Raw genomic sequence first — 21690 nt, 5'->3', positions numbered from 1 at the left:
TTGGCTCCTGCCCCTCCCTGTCCAGGCCACATTGCCTCGCCTGAGCACACAGGTTTTTACTTAAAGGGGTCCAGGATGGTTATACTCCCTCCTTGAAGAAGAGAGATGACTGGACTTGTGAGATTCTTGGGGTGGTGGGTGGTGGTTTCTCAGTGGTAGTAGTGATGTATATAAAGTTAATGTTTAGCTTCTAAAGGGTGGCTTACGGGGCATTTACCAAACTATTTTAAAACAGTGTTGGAGAACAGGAAGTACTTGCACAGGTGTAATAGGGAGGGTTTCTAAAACCTGCAATCTGAGGATGTTTTGAGGTTTGTAACCCTACTACAAGGTTTTCTTGATCAATGCAAAGTATGCAGGGAATTACCAGTAGGACAGCAAAGTTTTCCGAACGTTTCCTTATCTGGAAATATGTATATGTGTGTGTGTGTGTGTGTGTGTGTGTGTGTGTATAAATATATATATTTGGCAAAGAATATCTAAGGCTATTTTTGAGGTAGGTTTAATAGTAAACCTGTAGTCCCAGCTACTCGGGAGACTGAGGCAGGAGAATTGCTTGAACCAGAGCTTGCCGTGAGCCGTGATCGCGCCACTGCACTCTAGCATGGGCGACAGAGCGAGACTCCGTCTCCAAAAAAACAAAAACAAAAACAAAAAAACCCAGTAAACTTAGGAAGGAAGGTTTTTGTGATTAAGATCTGATTTACTTTCAGTTCTTTAAAGAAAAGCCTTGCTGGTTTTCACTATTTAAAGTGAGTAGCAAGTGCTAACACAAAATATCGGATGGAAGTGAACTTTTAGTTACATTTATACTTGTTAGTTTTATTTTCTGTTCTTTTCAGTTCCATGATGATGGTCTAAGCAAAGACCCTTAGTCCTGTTAAAGATACATTTAAAAAACAAAACAAAACCAAAGGGAACAAAACTTACTCTGCAAAAGTAATATATGATTTATCTGCTGTTGTCATAAGAATTCCAAATAGACAAACTCAGTGTAAGTAGTAGTAAATTATAGTCTGAGAAATAAGGTTTTTGTTTTGTATGTCAATGGCTTTTAAAATAAGCTCCTTGATACAATTTGTGCAGGTTCGTGATTACTGGTGATAAACCATGAAAGTGGTTTATTAAGATTTTTTCATTAATGAAACTAGTAGATGTGTGTATTTCTTCCTAACGTGTAAAAAAGAGACTAAGAACCGGCCTTTCTTTTTTCCTAAGAATTTTAAAAAGTATTTTAAAAAATGCATGTAGATTGTGTAAGTTCATAGAATTTGACACTAATAATCAATTCATTAATATTATTTTCACTAAACGATGCACAAGATAGTTTTAAAAAAGATATTTTAATGGGAAGGGAGACTTTTCCACCTAGTTTATTCTTTTCCTTAAAGAAAAAAAAGAAAAATCACAGTACTCTTAAGACCTGCCATATGTGCTGTGATTCAAGTTCTTTTATATTGTTTAGTGTTAGATGTTTATTTTAAGCTCTGCAGTATCAAGAAATACAACTTCGGTACCATATGGTTTACAAGTTTGTTTTAGCAAGACAAAGTTTAAAAATGAAAGTTTTATCTCATTTAAGGTTACATATAGCTTTAAAAGCCAAAATCAGGATTATTTTCCCTCCTGGAACTGTTTGGAACTCTCTTACTTACTGGGGTAGAGGGGGTACATGCTTTACCCTACAACGTTCCAAAAACATATTTGATCTTTATAAAGTGATGGATTAAACTATCCTACAAAGATATTTAGTTACTAAAATACTTAGAAGATCCTTTTTGACAGCTTTAACTATATGGTATTTCTTGTAGAACTCAAAAACAACCTTTAGAAAGCTGGGTAGTTTATATATTGCATCTGGAAGCATTTTGAACACAGTGTGCTTGGTGTGCTAGGGCCAAAATGATTGCCAGGTTAGCTTACTCTGCTCATGAGCTCTTGTTTTAAGGAAGGAAGTGTGCTGATTTATGTCATCTTTGCAGAGCTAGGTAGAAATAATGATGTCACAAATAATAGTATTATTATATTGTTAATTTTGTACAGATAATTTTAGAAACTTTTGCATTACAGTATTTGCACATAAAAGGAGCACGGAATGGATGCAACCTGCTCTGCTACAAGTAAAAATCCTCAAAGGATAAATTTTAAATAACTTTATGTAATATCATAATCTTTACAGGTTATACATTTTTTAAAATTCATAAGAATACCATAGATACCATGTACAGTATATAGAATATTTAGGCAAATAATATTCTAGCTCTTCCAAGTTAACTCATATCCTCTATCAGGAATTGTTGAACCAAAAGCCCATGATTAGAACTGTGGTCTATGGTTAGAATTGAGTTTTAATATAATTGGTTTTCTTTGTGACCTTAGTATTTTTTTCTTTTTCTTTTTTTATGCTATGAATTTTATTTTGTTCATTTACAAACATTATTCATAGAAGGCTTCATTAGGCCACCAAAGATGTCCATGATACAAGAAAAGGCTACAAACCATTGCATCTGGCTAAAGAATTTTGATTTTATGTGAGACTTCAGAAGAGTTGCTTCATATACTCATCTTTGTAGTTCATCAGAATTTTTTTCTGCAGAATAAACCTTATTCCAATATCTTAGCTATTTTTATGAACAAAATCAGTTATTTGAGGTGTCATGGTATTTTTGAATTAATTTGAAGATAATTACATTAGTCTTCAATTTTACACATATTACAAGAAAGAAGTTTTAAGAAATACCCTTCCTTTGGAAGTTTTTTACTGCTGCGCTTTTCTGAGTTAGAGGTATTCAATAAACATTATTGACCTCCTATTGTATGCTAGGCATAGTGCTAAACACTAGAAAGTAAAAAGTTAATTAGATAATGTTGGCTGGGCACTGTGTCTCACGCCTGTAATCCCAGCACTTTGGGAGACGGAGGCAGGTGGATCACTTGAGGCCAGGAGTTTGAGACCAGCCTGGCCAACATGGTGAAACCCTATCTCTACTAAAAGATACAAAAATTAGCCAGGCGTGGTGGTGCACACCTGTAGTCCCAGCTACTAAGAGGCTTGAGGCAGGAGAATCACTTGAACCCGAGAGGTGGAGGTTGCAGTGATCCAAGATTGTGCCATTGTACTATAGCCTGGGCAACCGAGTGAGACTCTGTCTTAAAAAAAAAAACAAAAAAACATTAAGTAGTTATTATTTTGAAAACTTGTACATTTGTTGAAAATTTCTAAATCAAATCTCTGTTGCTGACATTCTTATTTCAGTCACTTTATCTTTCTTTCTGATCCATTGACTGCTAACATTTTAACTCAATTTTCTCCTCTCCTTTCTAGTCCAGAAAAGTTTTGTAAATGAACATTTACAACAATTCTTATTGAAAATCCACTTATAATGTGAAGCATTCCCAAACATTCATTTTACAAATTGGGTTTTTCATATACTAGTTATTTTTAAACTAGGATAGCTCCATAACAAAAATTGCTTATCATTTACTAAGAAACGCTACTAAAATTTTAAATTTAAGAAATTGACATGGTGTTGAACAGTTTATCTGATCTCATTAATCTGAATTAAAACAATAGTTAAGTTTAATATATCAGTTTAAGGTATTTCCTTAAAGAAAGCAAAATGGAATATAAAATAATACAGCTTCTGCTTTTTTCTAAATCCTTGTTGATATTGTTAAAAATCATTTTACGTGGAAGATAATGTTATTATAATTAGCCTGCATTCGTTGAATGCCTATGTTTTGGCCATTTATTAGGTATTTTATACATGGTTTATGATTCTCACAATAGCCCTATGAACCTTTTTATATTGATTTTGATTATAGATGATGAAACTGATACATTTTTAATGATTGAGTAGTTGAGCAATGTGTTGTAAATTTTATATCAGAAGAGGAATAAAATATCTATGGGAATTATAAGGTCACTATCAGGGTATGGATTCCATCCTTGTCAAGAACCCATCAGGGTATTCTTTCCCCATCAGATAACCTCATGCTTTGGCTTTTTCTTAACTCCTCATCCTGCATAATAAACTGTTGCCCCTCTCATGGTTCCCCTCCCCATACTTAGATGAGCAGATTGTTTGAGCCCTAGATTTTTCCTCCTGTATGGTGCTGCCATATAGGCATGAGATAATGCTCCTCCTTTGTCAGTGTAGTACTGACACTGACCTACCTGCCAGATGGTAGGAAATTGTCCTATACTTTAGTGCCTAGGTTGTCTTTGTTAGGAACACTGTTTTTTCCAAAGGGTTTGTTGTTTGAGATTTTACTTTATTTCCTGAGCTTCCTTTAATAAATATTTGATGAAAACTTAACCATGCACTGTGTTCTGTTCCAGATGCTTGCGATTTGCTTTACATTCTAAGTGGATTTGGAGAAGAGACAATAAAGAATAAACAGTCAATTCTATAATATATTTAGAAGGAGAAAAGTGCCAAGGAGGAAAGAAAAAGTAGAGCAAGGTAAGAGGAATTGGGAAAGTGTGGTACAGATTGTGATGGTTTGCAATTTTAAGTAAGTGTAGACCTCATTTAAGTGATTTTTTTTAGCAAAGCAATTATGAAGGGAGGGAGGGCAAAGCCATGTGGGCATCATGGGGGGAATGTGTTCCAGGCAGGAGAATGGCCAGTGCAAACAATATAGAGAACAGAAGTTTGCATGGTGTGCAGGAATGAGAAGGAGACTGATGTGGCTGGAATGGGAAAGCCAAAGGTCAAGAAGTTGGATGAGGGGCTGGGCAGATAGTGACCTTATGATTTAATTTTAGAAAGATCTCTGTCTACTCCCCGGAATAGACTTATATGTTACTGTGTAAGGGTCGAAGCCAGGAGACAGGCAGCTATTTTTTAATCCACACAAGATGTGATGATGGCCAAGACCAGAATTGTTGAAGTGGAGGTGGTGAGAAGTGGTCAGATCCTGAAATATGAGAGAAAAAGAAGTCAAAGATGACATCAAGATACTTGTTCTCAGCAACTGGAAAGATAAAGTAGCCATTGACCGAGATGGGGAAGAAGGTATAGATAAAGTTAAGAGTTCAGTTTGGGGCTTTGTCAAGGCAAATAAGTGTTAGGTTATTGCTGACTTGACATAATTTTCTTCTGGAGATCATGTCTTAAAGTAGACTACCATAAGCCATTTTCTTTATGACCATGTCCTATATTCTGGATACATGTGTATGCTTGTCTTTTGCTAGTTAGTTACTAGTGGAAACTGGTGAATAGGTAAAAGCAACATGAAATAAATCACAGTTTTTTGTTAGACACAAAGCAATAGAGCAAAAAAATGGAAACATTGAAAATTACTTAAAATTTACCATCTTTTTGTTGGCAGTATTATAGTCTTTTTTCTTATTAATTTTATTTTCTGTCTTTGTTGTATAAATTTTCTACTGCAGTCTTCTCTAATTCCTCCATTTCTAGAGTGACAATGGTTTTATACATCAAAGAATATTTATTCTTCAATTATACCTTCCTTACTATAATCCTTTAGCTTTATAAACACAAAGTTACTTCTCTAATGAAAGATATTTTTTCTTTTTTCTGACACTGTCTACTTGAAGATAAAGGTTTTTTTTTGTATTACTTCAACTTGGTATAACTCTTCTGTTTGCTATCTAGTTATCTAAAATAAAATCTTAAATACTTCTGCTAGTAAGATGAGCAGTTGTAGCATATCATCAGAAAGTCCTCAGTTTATCTTTGAGGAGCTGTTAGTGAAAAGATGTTAATATGAAGTTTTACTTTACAGCTTGATGTGTACTGTTAAGAATATCTTTGCATAGAAGTGATTCTCTACTAATATGGAATTATGGATATTTCTAATTTTCTTTATGTAGTATTTCTGTGGTATTTCAGAAATCTAATGAACAAGTACTGTTTGATAATCAAAAGAAAAAATCAATACACATAAAAGAACAAAGAGTCTTATGGCTTTATCAACCATTATATTAGCTTCCTAGGGCTGTTGTAACAAAGTACCACTAACTGGGTGGCTTAAATGACAGAAATTTATTCTCTCACAGTTCTGGAGCTAGAAATCCAAAATCCAGTTGTCAGCAGGATTGGTTCCAACTGAGGGCTCTGAATGGAATCCTTCCTTGCCCCTTCCTAGCTTCTGACAGTGGCTGTTCATCTTTGGTGTTCCTTGACTTGCAGCTTCATCCTTCTAGCCTCTGCCTCTGTCATCATTCTCTCTCTTTCTCTTTTTGTAATGACTGCTACCAGTCACATTGGATTAGGGCCCACCCTAATGACCTCATCTTAATCTGATAACATTTGCAAATACCCTGTTTCCAAACACATTGAAATTCACAGGTCTGGGAGTTAGACATGTGTTTTTGGGAGACACAATTCAACCCATAATAGGTATAATGAATCAGGTTTAAGATGCCATTATCATTTACCCAGAGCATTCTAGTAGCCTGATGAAGTTATTGGATGTTAGAATTATTGGATGTTAGAATTTGACCAAATTCCATATAGTGTCATCCCCTTTTGGGGGAAAACACCTATTAAATAATTTATATAGCATGGTGTAGATTACTTAACTAATTATGTATTGGGCTTAAGTTTCGGAAGGAGAAAAGATAGTCTGATAGTCTTGTCTGGGGTAATGAAGGAGAGTGGGTCTGGAATCTTGCCTTTTGGGATAAAATTATTGCTGGTAAAGCACTGACGCATAAGAAAGCAGCAGTGACTTATTTTCTTTCTTTTCTTTCTCTCTCTCTTTCTCATACTTCTGATTAATTTTAAAGTTCAAATTTAAGTTTTTTATTTGTAAATATTTTATTGGAAAGTATTAACTGATATTAAGCACTTAATAAAGTTAAAAATTTTGTTTTTTTCTTATTTAAGCCTTACAGAAATTTTAATAACAGTAAATGTTGTAATTATCCTTATTTTACAGGCAAATGTGGATATATGTTTATAACTGCACAAATGCATTCTGAAGGGACACATAAGACATTGGTAGTGGTTGCCTGTAGGGAATATAATTGATATGGGGGGAGACTTGGTTTTCCTTATATGCTCTTCCATACTGTTTAAAAAATTATTTACGAAAATGTATACTAAAAGAGAGGGAAATTGCTGAGTTTTTCCTTTTAGCTGGACTATTAACTCTTTTAAGAAGAAGCAGTGATCTATCAAATTGTATTGATACATTCAGTAGATCTGCTACTGAAGTACTTATTTACATTGGAGTTAAAAACACAAATGCAGTTTGACAAATATAAATTCTTAGAAAGAGTAAGTTCTACTCTTTTATTTGGGGATATATTATTTTACTTATTTCATATTTGCAGTGTTGTAGAGTAATGCAGTTGCTTTTAACAAGCCATAAGTGAACTTCTGAGAATTTCATTCAATGTAAACAGTTTAGGAGAATATAAGATGCTTTGAAGTGATTCTGCCATTTTTCTCATGTTTTTCTTTAAGAATTTCTTAAGCATTGTGAAATATATTTATGTATTTAAACTTTTAGAAATTTTTGCTGTTAAGGAAAAAATTATTCATGACAATTGTTAAAGACGGTAAGGAAGACACTTGTTACAGATAGATACAGGGAGCGCTGCAGTGGAGTCTTGCAGATGGGGAGAGAGATTGGGCTTTACTCTGTATACTACAAGTAAAAACGGGAATTTATAGACAATGATGTGGGTGTGGTTGGTGGATGGAAAATTACTAGGGGGCAACATTAGAAATAAGAGGATTCTGGCCAAACTGACCTAACAGGATTCTTGTTGAAGGCAGGCCAGGGTGATCAGACCTCACCTGGAGGATGGTGAAGGATGAGGAACCTAATCAGGTATGAGGGTGATCAGATAAAGAGAATGGCTGGCTTGACTTAGTAGGACTTTTGCTAAAATTGGACAACATAGAGACAAACAAGTCCAAAAGTTGAGGAATAGATGAAAAAGAACATGGAATAGCTTGAGTAGAGTTTGATCAAGGAGAGAATCTTTGTCAATATTTTCTGACACCTGTATCTGAAAATATCAAATAGTTCTATTAGTCCCATTCAGAAAATCAAAACTGTCGTATTACATTAGAATTAGTATTAGCGACAGGGGCGCGGTGGCTCATACCTGTAATATCAGCACTTTGAGAGGCTAAGGCAGGAGGTTCGCTTGGGCCCAGGAGGTCAAGGTTGCAGTGAGTCATGATCAGGCCACTACACTCCAGCCTGGATGACAGAGTGAGACTCTAACTCAAACAAAAACAAAAAACAAAACAAAACAAAAATATTAGTAGACCTTAAGGAGCCACCAGAGGAAGATAAATTATCTGGTGTTGGAAGTTACCACTGTCCCTAGGCTTAAGGTCCAAAGACAGGAGCCCAAGAGCTGGAGCCACCAAGCCTGACCTAGAACCTTAGAGGCCTTTCTATAGACGGGGAACTTGAGCCTTCGAGGAGAATATGCCAGAGATAGCACCAGGGCAGAGAGAGAAGGGGAGAAATACCTTGGCTTCTCTCCTCTGTCTTTGATTTTCTGGCAGTGCCTCTCATTGGCTGAAATGGGCCAGAAATGGATTCACAGGGATCCTGGGAAATGTTTGCAGAGATCAGCTCTGTATGGTTGTCCCATACAGAGCAGAGCAAAGGAGAGAGGAGGATGATTTTGAAATCAAACATGGACATAAACTGCATCGCACTGAAAACTTACCACAATATACAATAGCACCTTGCACTTCTCTTCTAGTGCCACCCCAAAGAAGCAAACACTTTTAAGTCTTTCAGCTGATTATTCTATAGTTTTATTTATATTTCTAAATATGAATTCTGTATTGCTATTTGGTGATTTTTCAAGCTTAAATTAACATTAATTTTCTATGATGATGGATGTCAATTTAGTTCTTTTATTTTCTTCCTTATTGCAATAGAATTGTATCTTTTTTAAATTTTAAATTTTGTGAATATGTAATAGTTGCACATATTTATGGGGTACATGTGATATTTTGATATAAGCCTACAATGTATAATGATCAAATCAGGGTTGATGGGATGTCCATCGCCTTAAACGTTTGTTTTTTTGAGTTAGTAACATTCTAATACTACCCTTGTAGTTATTTTGAAATATACGATAAATTACTGTTAACTTTAGTCACCATATTGTGCTACTGAACATGAGAACTTATTCCTTCTAATTGTATTTTTGCACATTGACCAACCTCTCTTTATCCCTCCTCTCCACTTCCTTTCCCAGCCTCTAGTAATCGTTATTCTGCTCTCTATCTCCATGAGATTGTTTATTTATTTTTTAGCTCCCACATATGAGTGAGTACATGGGATATTTGTCTTCCTGTGCCTGTCTTACTTCACTGAATATCCTTCGGTTCCATCCATATTGTTGCAATTGATGAGATTTCATTCTTTTTTATGGCTGAATAATATCCCCTTATGTATACATACCATATTTTCTTTATCCATTCATCCATTGGTGGACACTTAGGACACTTAGAGTGATTCCATATCTTGGCTATTGTGAATAATGCCACAATAAACATGGGAGTGCAGACATCTCTTTGATATACTGATTTTCTTTCTTTTGGATATATACCACTAGGGATTGCTGGATTTTACATTACTTCTTTTTCTCCTGGAACGCATGTAATAAAAAAAAATAAATAATATATTCCCACTATTTTTTATAATTATTTTTATGATTTAAATCATTTCAACCACTTTATTATACTTCTTTATAATAAAATAAAAGATGTATATTTTTCCCTTGTGGATTATGTTATACATAAAATTACTTTGGGAACCAGTAAATCTGAACTTTCACTGTCTCCATTTTCAGTATCTATATGCACATAATAAATTTTAAGAAATAACTAAAACCTAAGAAGTTAAAAGTTTATTACAAATGTATCTTTTAGTGAGATAAGTTGAGCGTGAGTTAAGGTGCCCAATTAAAGGAAGCTTAAAGTACACCAATATTTTGAGTTGCTCCTTTGTTTGGCACCTAGAGATTTTTGTAGTAAACCTAGAAAATAGAATGCAGTAAGATGTAGGACAGGTGAAGGGTATTTGTCATTATCTTGTAAAGTAGGAGGAAGGCAATTGTGAAAGCAGAACTGGGAAGGAACTACAGACTAATTGTTAGCCAGATCAGTTCTAGGAAAGTGTAAATTTGGAACTGGCAGATCTGTAAATTAATTCCTTTAAATCTAACCATACCTTTAATCTCTGGGAAAATCATTATGTTTTCTTGGATGTGCATATCCCAATTTGAAGATCGCTGCCTTTAAATATTAGAGAACCAAGATTTTAGGGTTGGTGAAAAGTCAAAAAAGGAGAAGGTGACTTGCTAGAGGACAAGTTAGAAATCCCAACTAATTAAGAGTTTCCTCCCTGGTACTTCTGTGTTCGTGATCGTCCTGATGTGCTTCTAGAATCTTTACCTTCCACATTATTTTTCTTAGTGCTACTAGGGTTACCTTAAAACAGGTCTGATCATCATAGGTGCTTTGGTTAGAGGTAAAAGTGTTAAATTGGCCCTTAAAGTATTTAATTCCGAATTTTAGCTCTACTACTTACAGTCTCTAAAACCTGGAGTCCATTAAACTTCTCCTGACCTGATATTTCTTACAGTGTCAAAAGAAGGAAAAAAGTTAGTTTAGTTTAGTGGCTTTCATACTTTTTTGACCATAACTCAAAGTAAGGAAGATGATTTGCATCACAGTCTAAGTACCTATATCCATATAGTATTTTATTGGAGACCTGAATTTCTTTTTAAATATTTTTATTTTATTTTATTTTTCGAGATGGAGTCTTGCTGTGTTGCACAAGCTGGAGTGCAATGGTGCTATCTTGGCTCACTGCAAGCATCACCTTCTGAGTTCAAGCAATTCTCCTGCCTCAGCCTCCTGAGTAGCTGGGATTACAGGTGTGTGCTACCACACCTGGCTAATTTTTGTATTTTTAGTAGACACGGGGTTTCACCATTTTGGCCAGGCTAGTCTTGAACTCCTGACCTCGTGATCCACCCACCTTGGCCTCCCAAAGTGTTGGGATTATAGGCATGAGCCACCACACCTGGCCTGAATTTCTTTAAACAGAACCGATGTGTAAATGCTACATTAAGCCCAAAGCAGCCATGTTTTATTATATTACACAGTGTTAACAATGAACTGTTAGAATGCAAATTACTATATACTAGCCAAAAGAATATCATGACTGTCACATTTTAAACTTGTGTTTCTTAGCATGTATGAGGTTTAGAATTATTTAACAATGAAACCCAGTGCATTTAAATATTGTGGAGTTAGGGAGGGAGGTTAGTTATAAATATCTTTATAGATCTGATTTAAAGCTATGGTCGGGGAGGCTGAGGTGACTAGAATTTGTGGAGCAGAATGCTAGAAGGGAAAGAATTTCACAGAGAGAAAACCCTGGCAGTCTGCATAAGAGTGCCCTTGAATCTCTGGCTGGGAACTGGGTACAGGGAGAAACTCCAGGAGGCTGGGGAAAGGAGTACTTGAAAGTTGAACAAGGGAAATTTGAAACTATGTTGAACAGAATAAAATTGAAAACAATATAGCAGACTGTGTGGGATTTAAACTAAGGCAGTGTGGAGGGAAATTTATAACACGAAATGCTTATATTAGAAAAGAAGAAAGCTCTAAGCTTTTATCAGAAAAATGGAAAAAGAAGAGCAAATTAAGCCCAAAGTAAGCAGAGAAAAAAAATAATAGAGTTCTGGAAACCAATGAAATAGAAAACAGGAAAGCAATAGAAAAAAAAAAAAAATTAGTGAAATGAAAAGCTGATTATTTGAAATATCAATAAAATTGATCCCTAGCCAAGACTGATCAATAAAAGAGAAGATACAAATTAACAGTATCAGGAGTGAAAGAATGGACATCATTGCAAACCTTACCAACATTAAGGGGATAATACAGAGTATTGTGAATTTTTTTGCCAATAAATTTGACAACTAGGTGAAATGGGAAAAGTCCTTTAAAGACACAAACTATGAAAGCTCACTGAAGAAGAAGTAAAAACCTAAGTAGCGCTTTCTATCAAAGAGATTGAGTTTGTGATTTAAAGTATTGCCATAAAGAAAATTCTAGGCCCAGATAGTGCTACTGATGATTTGCACCAGTCTTTTAAGAAGAAATAATAGCAGGTCTTCATAAACTCTTCCAGAAAATTAAAGAGGAAAAAACCCTTCCCAGTTCACTTTATGAGATGATTATAACACTAATAAGGTCCAGGCGCTGTGGCTCACACCTGTAATCCCAGCACTATGGGAGGCTGAGGGGGGCGGATCACGAGGTCAGGAGATGGAGACCATCCTGGCTAACATGGTGAAACCCCGTCTCTATTAAAAATACAAAAAATTAGCCGGGCGTGGTGGTGGGTGCTTGTAGTCTCAGCTACTTGGGAGGTTGAGGCAGGAGGATGGCATGAACCTGGGAGGCAGAGCTTGCAGTGACCCGAGATTGACTTAAAACTCAATAGTAATGAAACAGGAAAGGTTCCCTTGTGCGATGGGGGTGTGACTCGCTTCTTCAGTGTCCCCCTGCTCAGATCTCTAAGGGAGCATACAGATGGTCAGGCTTTGGGGCTCTGATCCCATGGCAGTGTCTAGGGGTGAATGTTTACAGCTCCTGAAGCCCCAGTGAGCGTGTGTTACAGGGTGGCTCTTTTAGTCTGCCTATAGGCACTTGTGTTAACTAGCTCAATTAGACCCTCTACCTAGTCACAAGGACAGAGGGCTTTTTGTATCCCAGGTTTCTTGCCTTGGTGTAGGGGAAGAATCGGATCACATGTGGTCTTGGAGAATGAGTATAAATAAAATTTTATTATTATATAAATAAAGTTTTATTGAGTCAAAGTAGCTCTCAGCCGGTGGGGGAGCCAGAAGGGAGATGGTTTTCACCTGGAGTTGGGCTACTAGTTGGCCCCGGCCAAACTCCGCCTCTTCCCGGTGATCGATGACCTGGTGGTGTGCCGGTGCCTGTTGGTGTGCTTTTGTGCTGGCATGCTTCTTTTGATGACCAGCCGCTCGCATCTTCTTCCGCCGATGTGCTCCTCTTGACATCTGGCTGCGTGTGTGTGTGTGCTCACTAGGGTTTCGGGTTTTTATAGGCCCAGGATGGGGGCGTGGTGGGCCAGGGTGGTCTTGGGAAATGCAACATTTGGGCACAAAGGCAGGAGTGCCTGTCCTCACCTAGGTCCATGGAGGTGGAGCCCTAGCCAGTGACCACAGTCTCCTCTACCCAGCACTTCCCTTCCCCACTTCCATATCATTTAAAGGAACCATGCTCTTCCCTTCCCAGTACTCCTGTGTCAATAACACATACAACCCAATACAATAATAAGTAGAAGATTTGAATGTGTATTTCTCTGAAGATATATGAATGGCATATATCTTCATAAAACTACTCCATATCATTAGTCATTACAGAAATGCACATTGTAACTGTAATGTGATACTGCTAAACACACCCACTAGAATAGTTTAACTTAAAAAGACTTACAGTAACAATTGTTGAAGATGTGGAGTAGTTATAACTCTCCTATGTAAGGGGGGAATTAAAAATTTTATAGTATTCAAAAACTTAGGAAAGCACTTTGGCAATTTTCTATAAAGTTAAGCATACATTTACAGTACAACCTAGCAGTCCCACTGCTAGGTATTTACAAGAGAAATGTGTCCACAGAAAGACTTGTACTTGAATGTATATAGGTAATTAATTCATAATAACCCCAAAATGGAAACAACTCTAATTAATCTACCTACTGGTAAAGAGATAAGCAAAAGAATATTACTCCGTAATCAAAAGGAATGTACAACTACTGATTTGTGCAGCAATACAGATGAAACTCAAAAGTATGAATTCATTTATGAGAAATTCTAGAAAAGTTGAAACTAGGACAGAAAGTGGATCAGCGTTTCCTTACGGGTTGAATGTATTAATTTTCTATACTACATAACAAATTACCACAACTTTAACAGCTTAAAACAATGCACATTTATTATTTCACAGTGTTAGTAGGTCAGAAGTCTAGGTCGTTTTTAACTGGATTCTCTGCTCTCTGTCTTACAAAAGTGGTCGAAGCATCAAATGACCTGGCCTTTTATCTGGAGACCCTAAGGAAGAAGAATCTGCTTTTGGATTCATTCAGGTTGTTGGCAGAGGTATTTCCTTGTAGGAGTGAGGTTCCCGTTTCTTTGTTAACTGTCAACCAGGACCTGTTCTCTCATGTTAAGGCGCCCTCCACCTTCGAAGCAGCAATGGCACATTAAGTCTTTCTCATGCTTCAAATCTCTCTTTTTCTGTCACCAGCCAGAGAAAGCGCTCTGCTTTTAAGGATTCATGTGATTACATTAGGCCCAACCAGATAATCGCCATATTTTTAGGTCATCTGTGCCATATAACGTAACGTGATAATGTAATAGATATCTTGTCATATTTACAGGTTTGTATAGGGTATGAAATCTGGGGATGGGGGTTGGGTGCACTTTTGGAATTCTGCCTGCCACAGTGAGGAGGGTTATTGACTGTGAAGCGGCACAGGAGAGCTTCTCAGGGTGATGGAAATGTTCTATAGCTTGGTTCTGGTAATGGTTACATGACTGTAGGTTTGTCAAAACTTATTGAACTGTACACTAACGGGATGAATTTTATTGATTGCAACTTACACTTCAAAAGCTGGTTAACGTAAACATCCTATGTACAAAAATATTGTACATAGGAAAATTAGCTGTCACTGAAATACTAGTGACCTCTGAATGGTTTAATTTGTATCTTATCGAATAGAAAATAGACTAAAATAGAAATAGAAAAAAACAATATAAAATAGAAGAAAGAGGAAGGAAAACTACAGTTGTGTGTGTAAGTAGATTTAGAGGAATAAAAGGGAGGAAGGAGTTAATTACTAGCTGTTCCTCTAGACCTTCTGTTAGAGTTAGATTCCTTCTGCTCTGCCTTCCTTTTTGCTACCCAGGTATTCTGCCTGGGGATTATAAATCTGAATGGTCTTAGCAACATCAGCTCTAGACCTCTGTCAGATATAATAGCAATTGTGCACAACATAGACTATAGTGACTATCTGCTATCATCCATCCAGCCATCTATATATGGTGCCATTATGTGAAATAAAGACTAAAATAATATTGTCCTTTTGGCTCCAGTGTAATAATTACTACCATAAACCTGGTGTTTCTGATATTCTTTCAGGCTGCCATTTTTCTCACTTGCATGCCCTCTCTTTACCATTTCATCTATTCTTATGGTTTCTTATGTTTATATGTTCATGACTTGAAAATCCATTATGTTCAACCCTAAACTCTTCTCCAGGATTACCTTTTGAATCTAAATGTTTACTGGATCTCACCCCTTGAATGTTCTGTAGAATCTCTTTCATTTTATCCCAAATGGAACTCTATTTTCTCTCAAACAAGCTCATTTTCCTATAAATGCTATTTGAGTTGGTGTAACAGTCCTACTACCATTCACTGTAGAAACCTGGGAACTTTCTTTACTTTCCTCTCTGCTTCATAGGTTTTGCTGACCTTACATCTGAAAGAGTGTCATATTCATCCCCTGTTCCTGCTACCGCTGCCCTTGTGCAGGCCCATGCCATCTCTCCTCCGCATTCCTTCACCAGCCTCCCAATTTATCCCTTTTACTTGCAGATTAATTTACCTCAAATTCATCTGATTCATTGCCATGGTCTGTTTATACCACAAGTCTGATTGTAATTTCCCTGCTTAAAACCAACAAAAGCTTTTTGCCACCTATTAGGTGAAGTCTAAATTTCTTATGTGACCTTCAAGACCAGCCATGATCTGACCCCTGGTTCTGTCTGCCTCATACTTTATTGTGTATATTACTTGATTACTTGGTTCATAGCATTTCTTTGAAATACATCTTGTCCTCCCAACATACACATGAAACTTGTGCTAATTTTTCGTTTTATAGTAAGATGTAACCTCTCCAAGAAGCCCATTCTGCTTCCACATGGATCTTATGCTATAATATGCATATCTCTGACTTTGCATATTTACATGTTTTGTTCTTTTTTTCTTTAGGCTTCAGCTGCACATAACTGAGTTAATATTTTTTTATTTTCTAAGTTGGCTGTCTAACCCTGTTTCAATTATACATATATACTCCTCCTTGCTCAGGTGATCATATAATGCATATGTGTTTTCACACATACATTGTTTTACCAAAGTGAGATCATATTAAATTCCTGCATTTTGCCTTTGTCACTCAACAACACTGTTGTATTTTCCTCTAATGTGGTCTTGTGGTCTGTCTCTGGAGAGTGGCTATAAACACTACCCCGTCCCTGACAGGACTTCAGGAGATCTGGTCACTGGTGTTTACAGTGTGCCTTTCACAGGATACTTCTTTATCCTGGCATATGACCTAATGCCTTAGTATCCATGACCCTTGATAGGTGTCTCTTACAGGAAACTTGTTTATACTGGCAGATGCCCTTGTAGCTCTTGTCTTACCTGTGTTGAGTTTATTCCTATCTAGATAGCCATTCTCTGGAAGAGTCCTGACCAGAAAAGAAGTTGGATTCTGCTGTTATTGGGTGAGACACACAGGATACAACTCACTAAAACACATGAAATAACAGAAGCAGTGTTACTTACAAATTGAGAGAGGAGAGGGCAGCATGCCTCCTACGGCCAACTGGAAGTGAGGAGCCACCAAGACACGCATATTCAACCACTGGGTAGGGAGCAAGAGACAGAGAGCGAGGGGAACCTGTGGGCCAAAGCTTTTATTGGAGTCCAGGATATTACCTAGGTGGGTTTCCTGGAGGGAGTTCTAATTGGTGGGTTTAGAGTAAGTGGGTACATGTTTCATGGAGTCACTGTGACTGAAAGGTGGTCACTGTGGCATATCTGCACAGCCCATGCAGGCTGTGTGAGTCAGTAGGTCAAGTCAAGGGGGTTGTATTTCACTGACCACTTATAAAGAGGTGGTAACTAGGAAGCAGTTGTATAAAGTAGATATCTGGATTGACCACATTGAGGAACTAGCAGGCAGAAAACTGGAAATTGTCAAGGGTAATTGAGCACTGTTTCTGGTACGAGAAAGTCCAACTTATGTTCAAAGTGAATGCAGAGGTAACATAAAATTATAGGAATTCACTGCAAACACCCTGTTAGCAATTATGTTCCTACTGATGGATATTTACTTTATTTCCTTCATTATTTACTAGTACAACCTAATGTACCTCAATAAAAATAGTACTTTTATTTCTGGGGTATAGATTCTCAGTATTGAGTTTTGGAGGTTGAAGTGTGTTTTAAATTTTAATAGTAGTTGCCATGTTGATCTATTATTGCCAGAGGGTATAATAGTATGATTACATTTTTTGTTAGCAGTGAAAGAAGGTACTTCTTCCCTTTTATCCTCACCAATAGTATTTTAATATTTTTGCCAGTCTGCTAGAAATGAAGCAGCTATCAACTACTGTACTATAATTCCTCTGATTTTGGGGGTCCCCAAGATCCCTCCCACCTGACAGATTTGTTGATTCTCTAGCAGGACTCACAGGGCTCAGCATATAGTTGTATGCATTGCTGTGATTTATTACAGTGAAAGGATATAAAGCAGGATCAGCAAACAGAGAAGGAACAGGAGGTGAAGTCTGGAGGAAACCAGGCACAAACTTCCAGTTGTCTTCTGCCGGTGGAGTCATACAGGGCACACTGATTTCTCCAGCAATAGATTTTGTGATGACATGTGTAAAATGTTGTGTACCAGGACGCTCATGAGAGACTCAGTGCTTAACATTTTATTATGGGGTGGTCACATAAGCATCCTCTGCCTGGGACGTACCAAAATTCCAGAGTTCCAGAAGGAAAACAGGTGTTCAGGATAAACATTTTGTCTGTGCAGTTTAAGTGCAGTGACCCACTCTTATCAGGGTCGTAGAAAGCCTTCCCAAATCTTGAATTCCCAAAGGTCAGCCCTGCAAGCAGACCACTGTAAGGATGGCAGTCTCAGGAGTGCTATGTAAAGTCTTTTCTTTTGCTCTTTTTAAAAATCAGCTTTATTGAAATGTAATCATATACCATACAGTTCACCCTTTAAAAGTGTAAAATTCAGTGGTTTTTAGTATATTCACAGAAATATATGTACATTACCACAGTCAATTTTGGAACATTCTTACCACTTCAGAAAGAAACTCTACCTTTAATGATCACCCCTCATGCTTCTATAGCCCCCACTTGTCCAGTCCTAAACAACCATTAATCTTCTCTCTATCTTAGTGGATTTCCTAGTTGTGGACATTTCATATGAATGGAATCATATAATATGTGATCTTTTGTAACTGACTTCTTACACTTTGCTTAACTTTTTTAATGTTCATTCATGTTGTAATATGTGTCACTACTTCCTTTTTATGGCTGAATAATATTCCACTATATGAATATACATAACACATTTTGTTTATCCATTGATTGGTTGATGGACATTTGTTTGGGTTGTTTCCACTTTTTGACTGTTATGAATAATGCTCTGTTAGCTATTTTCTTCACAGCCTCCCAAATATTTATTGACAGAATAAATACAGACTCACATTTTCATTCTCATAATAAACTGCATTATTCTTTTCAATAGTATGTTATTCCTTTGACATATTGATAGATTCTGTTTGCTAGCATTTTATTTATAATTTTTGTACCTATAATCATGTCACATTCATATGAGATTTAATATGTTTTGATATGAAGGATATGTTAGCCTTATGAAATGATTTGGGGTTACTTTCTATTTCATTTTCCCTGTGGCCTGCAGGGATCTAACACTAGAATTAACTGTTATTTGAAGTCTAGATGAAATTTAACTTTGAATTTATCTGACCCAGATGCCATTTAACATGGGAGAACTTTTATCTCTTTTCCATTTTCTTCTAAACTAGCCTTTTTAAGCTTTTCATTTTTTCTTGTATTAATTTTGGTAATTTGTATTTTGTAGGAAATTACCTGTTCCTTTAGATTTTCAAAGTTATTGCCATAAGAAAGAAAGTAATATTCTTACCATTGCTTATGTGTCTGGTCATTTCTCCTTTATCAATTTCGTTAGTGTTTATGTTTCTCTCTCTCTTTTTTTTTTTTTTTTTCCACCTTTATCAGGCTTTTTGTAAAGATGTTGTCAGTTTTTGTAAAATTTTACTTTGGGATTTATTTGTTCTATTGTTTGACTATAAATTGACTTGGAAATCTGTTTTCTTTTTAGTATTTAGGTTTCACAGTTTTCATCTTACTTCTCTTTTTTCCTACATCATGTTTGAATTCTTTGAGTTACACATCCTGTTTTTATCTGAGTTTCTCAGTCTCTAATTCTGGGAAATTCTTAATCATTTCTAGAGATATTTACTTATTTCCCTTCCTGAGAATCTTACTAGATATTGACATTTAAATATTTTAACAATGTCTCATACCTTTTGAGAAGTGTTTATATTTTCTGCTTCCTTATTCCTTTTTTAATGTTTTGTAGGAGAATTGCTTGGCTTGAACTTGTTGCTCACTAGTATGTTCTTGCCCTATATTCTGTTTTTTTTTTTTTTGAGACAGAGTCTTGCTCTGTCACCTAGGCTGGAATGCAGTGGCGCGATCTCAGCTCACTGCAAACGCCGCCTCCCGGGTTCACACCATTCTCCTGCCTCAGCCTCCCCAGTAGGTGGGACTACAGGTGCCTGCCACCACACCTGGCTAATTTTTTGGTATTTTTTAGTAGAGACAGGATTTCACCATGTTAGCCAGGATGGTCTCGATCTCTTGACCTCGTGATCCGCCTGCCTTGGGCTCCCAAAGTGCTGGGATTACAGGTGTGAGCCACCGCACCTGGCCCCTGTATTCAATTTGCTAGTTAACTCATCGAGTTTTTTATTTCAGCAGTGTGAAAAATCTTGACATATCTTCAATTGGTGAATATTTATTATGTTTGTTTTAAATTTGTGTTCTCTTTAGTCTTTTTTCTTATGGTATAGATTGTTCAGTTTGTTGCCTTTCTTTCATTGTGCTCATACTCTCCAAGTGTCTGGTTATATTTTTCCTAGAAGTACCAAGTTATGAGCTAGTAATATTTGCCTGGGGAGCAGGGTGAAAGACTAGGCTCTAACATGCGTCTTAGTGTGATTTCATGGAGTAGAGGTGGGGGTGTATGAACTTGATTCGGGGTGATGCAGTTCGACAGTTGGTGCCAAAAAGGAACTTCCTGTTGACCTGCCTAGAGACATCATCTTCTCCAGGACCTGCTATTCTTATTGTATTTATGCAGCACGGATGAGGACAGAACACACAGGGTCCTTGCAGGTGACCTAAACTTGTTACCGTTTCCCAAACTGCTTGTGTTCTGGTGCTTTCCTGATATAATAATCTCCTGTACTCTGCAGATGGCACTGGGGTGGTAGCAGAGCTTTTCTGTCTCATTGCATCCTGTAGGGTAGAAATTCTCTGCCCAGAGCAATGGAAAAGGTCATAACTAGGTGTTTTCCAGTTGGTAGCGTTTGGCCTGCTCCATCTCTTGGTTGCCATTTCCTTAACACCCTAGAAGCCAGTTGCTTTTAGTGTCCCCAAGGTTTTTCCTTCATTAGACTGCTTTTTGCTTTTGTGTAATCTACAGGGTTGAGATGGAGGGAGGGAAGCAGAAGTTTGAAATCTTGTGCTGGAATGGAAGCCATAATATTTTTAAATTATCTGTTTGTGTCTGTGCCCCTCACCAAACTAAACCCCTTAAGGGTAGTGATTTTTATATGTACGCTAAGGTATATATTAAAATAGTTCATGGAGCAGAATTGGTGTCTAATAAAGTTTATTGAAAATATTTCAAAAAGATTCTTTCATTAAAAATAAAAATGTACTACCAATACAGAACTTCCTTAATGTTGTAAAAACATGATTAAATTTATTAAAACCTTAATTTGTGCGCAAAGTTTCAGGATCATTTAGATCACTTTAGAAGGAGTTATAAACTGTAGAGTAAAATAAAAATAAGAAACCAACTAACATAATACATTCATCCCTCAGTGGACTGGTTCCAGGACCTACTGCAGATACCACAATCCATGGATTCTTAAATCCTTCAGTGGACCCTGGGGAACCCACAGGTAGTAAAAGTTGGTCCTCCACAGCTGAGGTTCCGCATCCCACAAACACTGTATTTTTGATCTGTGGTTCTTGAATCCACAGATGCAGAACTCGTGGATATGGAGGACTGGCTGTATAGTCCTCCAAATGTTTTATAATTCTCAAAACATTTAACCTATGTTAAAACAGCGCTGTTATTGTTATCCCCATCTTAAAAGTGAAGAAACCATGAATCAGAGATGGTAAGAATGTGTCTAAGACTAAGCAGCCAATAAATAGGCCTAGAAACAAAGTCTCCTGACTTGGATTCTTTTAGAGACTGATACTTCTTTATTTTTCAGTGCTTCTCTATTTTAATGGCTATTTGATTAATGATATTGAACTGATCTGTGTCATTATGTCTGTCATCTTTTTGTGCTATGGAACTCAGTGACTGTTACCCAGAGTTTTTGTTGTTGTTGTTTGTTTTTAGAGACAGCATCTTGCTGCCCTGCCACCCAGGCTGGAGTGCAGTGGTGCAATCTTAGTTCACTGTAGCCTCAAACTTCTGGGCTCAAGTAATCCTCCTGCCTCAGCTTCCTAAGTAAAACTATGCTTGGCTTTTT

At 36.8% G+C, this 21690-nt stretch overlaps 1 protein-coding gene across 1 annotated transcript in view; it reads left to right on the top strand.

Annotated features, from left to right (window-relative positions):
• USP53 (ubiquitin specific peptidase 53) overlaps positions 1-21690 on the top strand; it is a 78154-nt gene that overhangs the window by 630 nt on the left and 55834 nt on the right. Inside the window, exons 2-3 of the mRNA XM_011977600.1 lie at positions 843-994; positions 4343-4466. The gene's annotated coding sequence lies outside the window, so the exon portion shown is untranslated. The remainder of the gene's footprint in view (positions 1-842; positions 995-4342; positions 4467-21690) is intronic.

Source organism: Mandrillus leucophaeus, unplaced genomic scaffold (genome assembly GCF_000951045.1).
Source record: "Mandrillus leucophaeus isolate KB7577 unplaced genomic scaffold, Mleu.le_1.0 Scaffold181, whole genome shotgun sequence".
Lineage (NCBI taxonomy): Eukaryota > Metazoa > Chordata > Mammalia > Primates > Cercopithecidae > Mandrillus > Mandrillus leucophaeus.
Note: the sequence above shows the minus strand (reverse complement) of the source record. Positions and strands in the feature narration are given on the sequence as shown.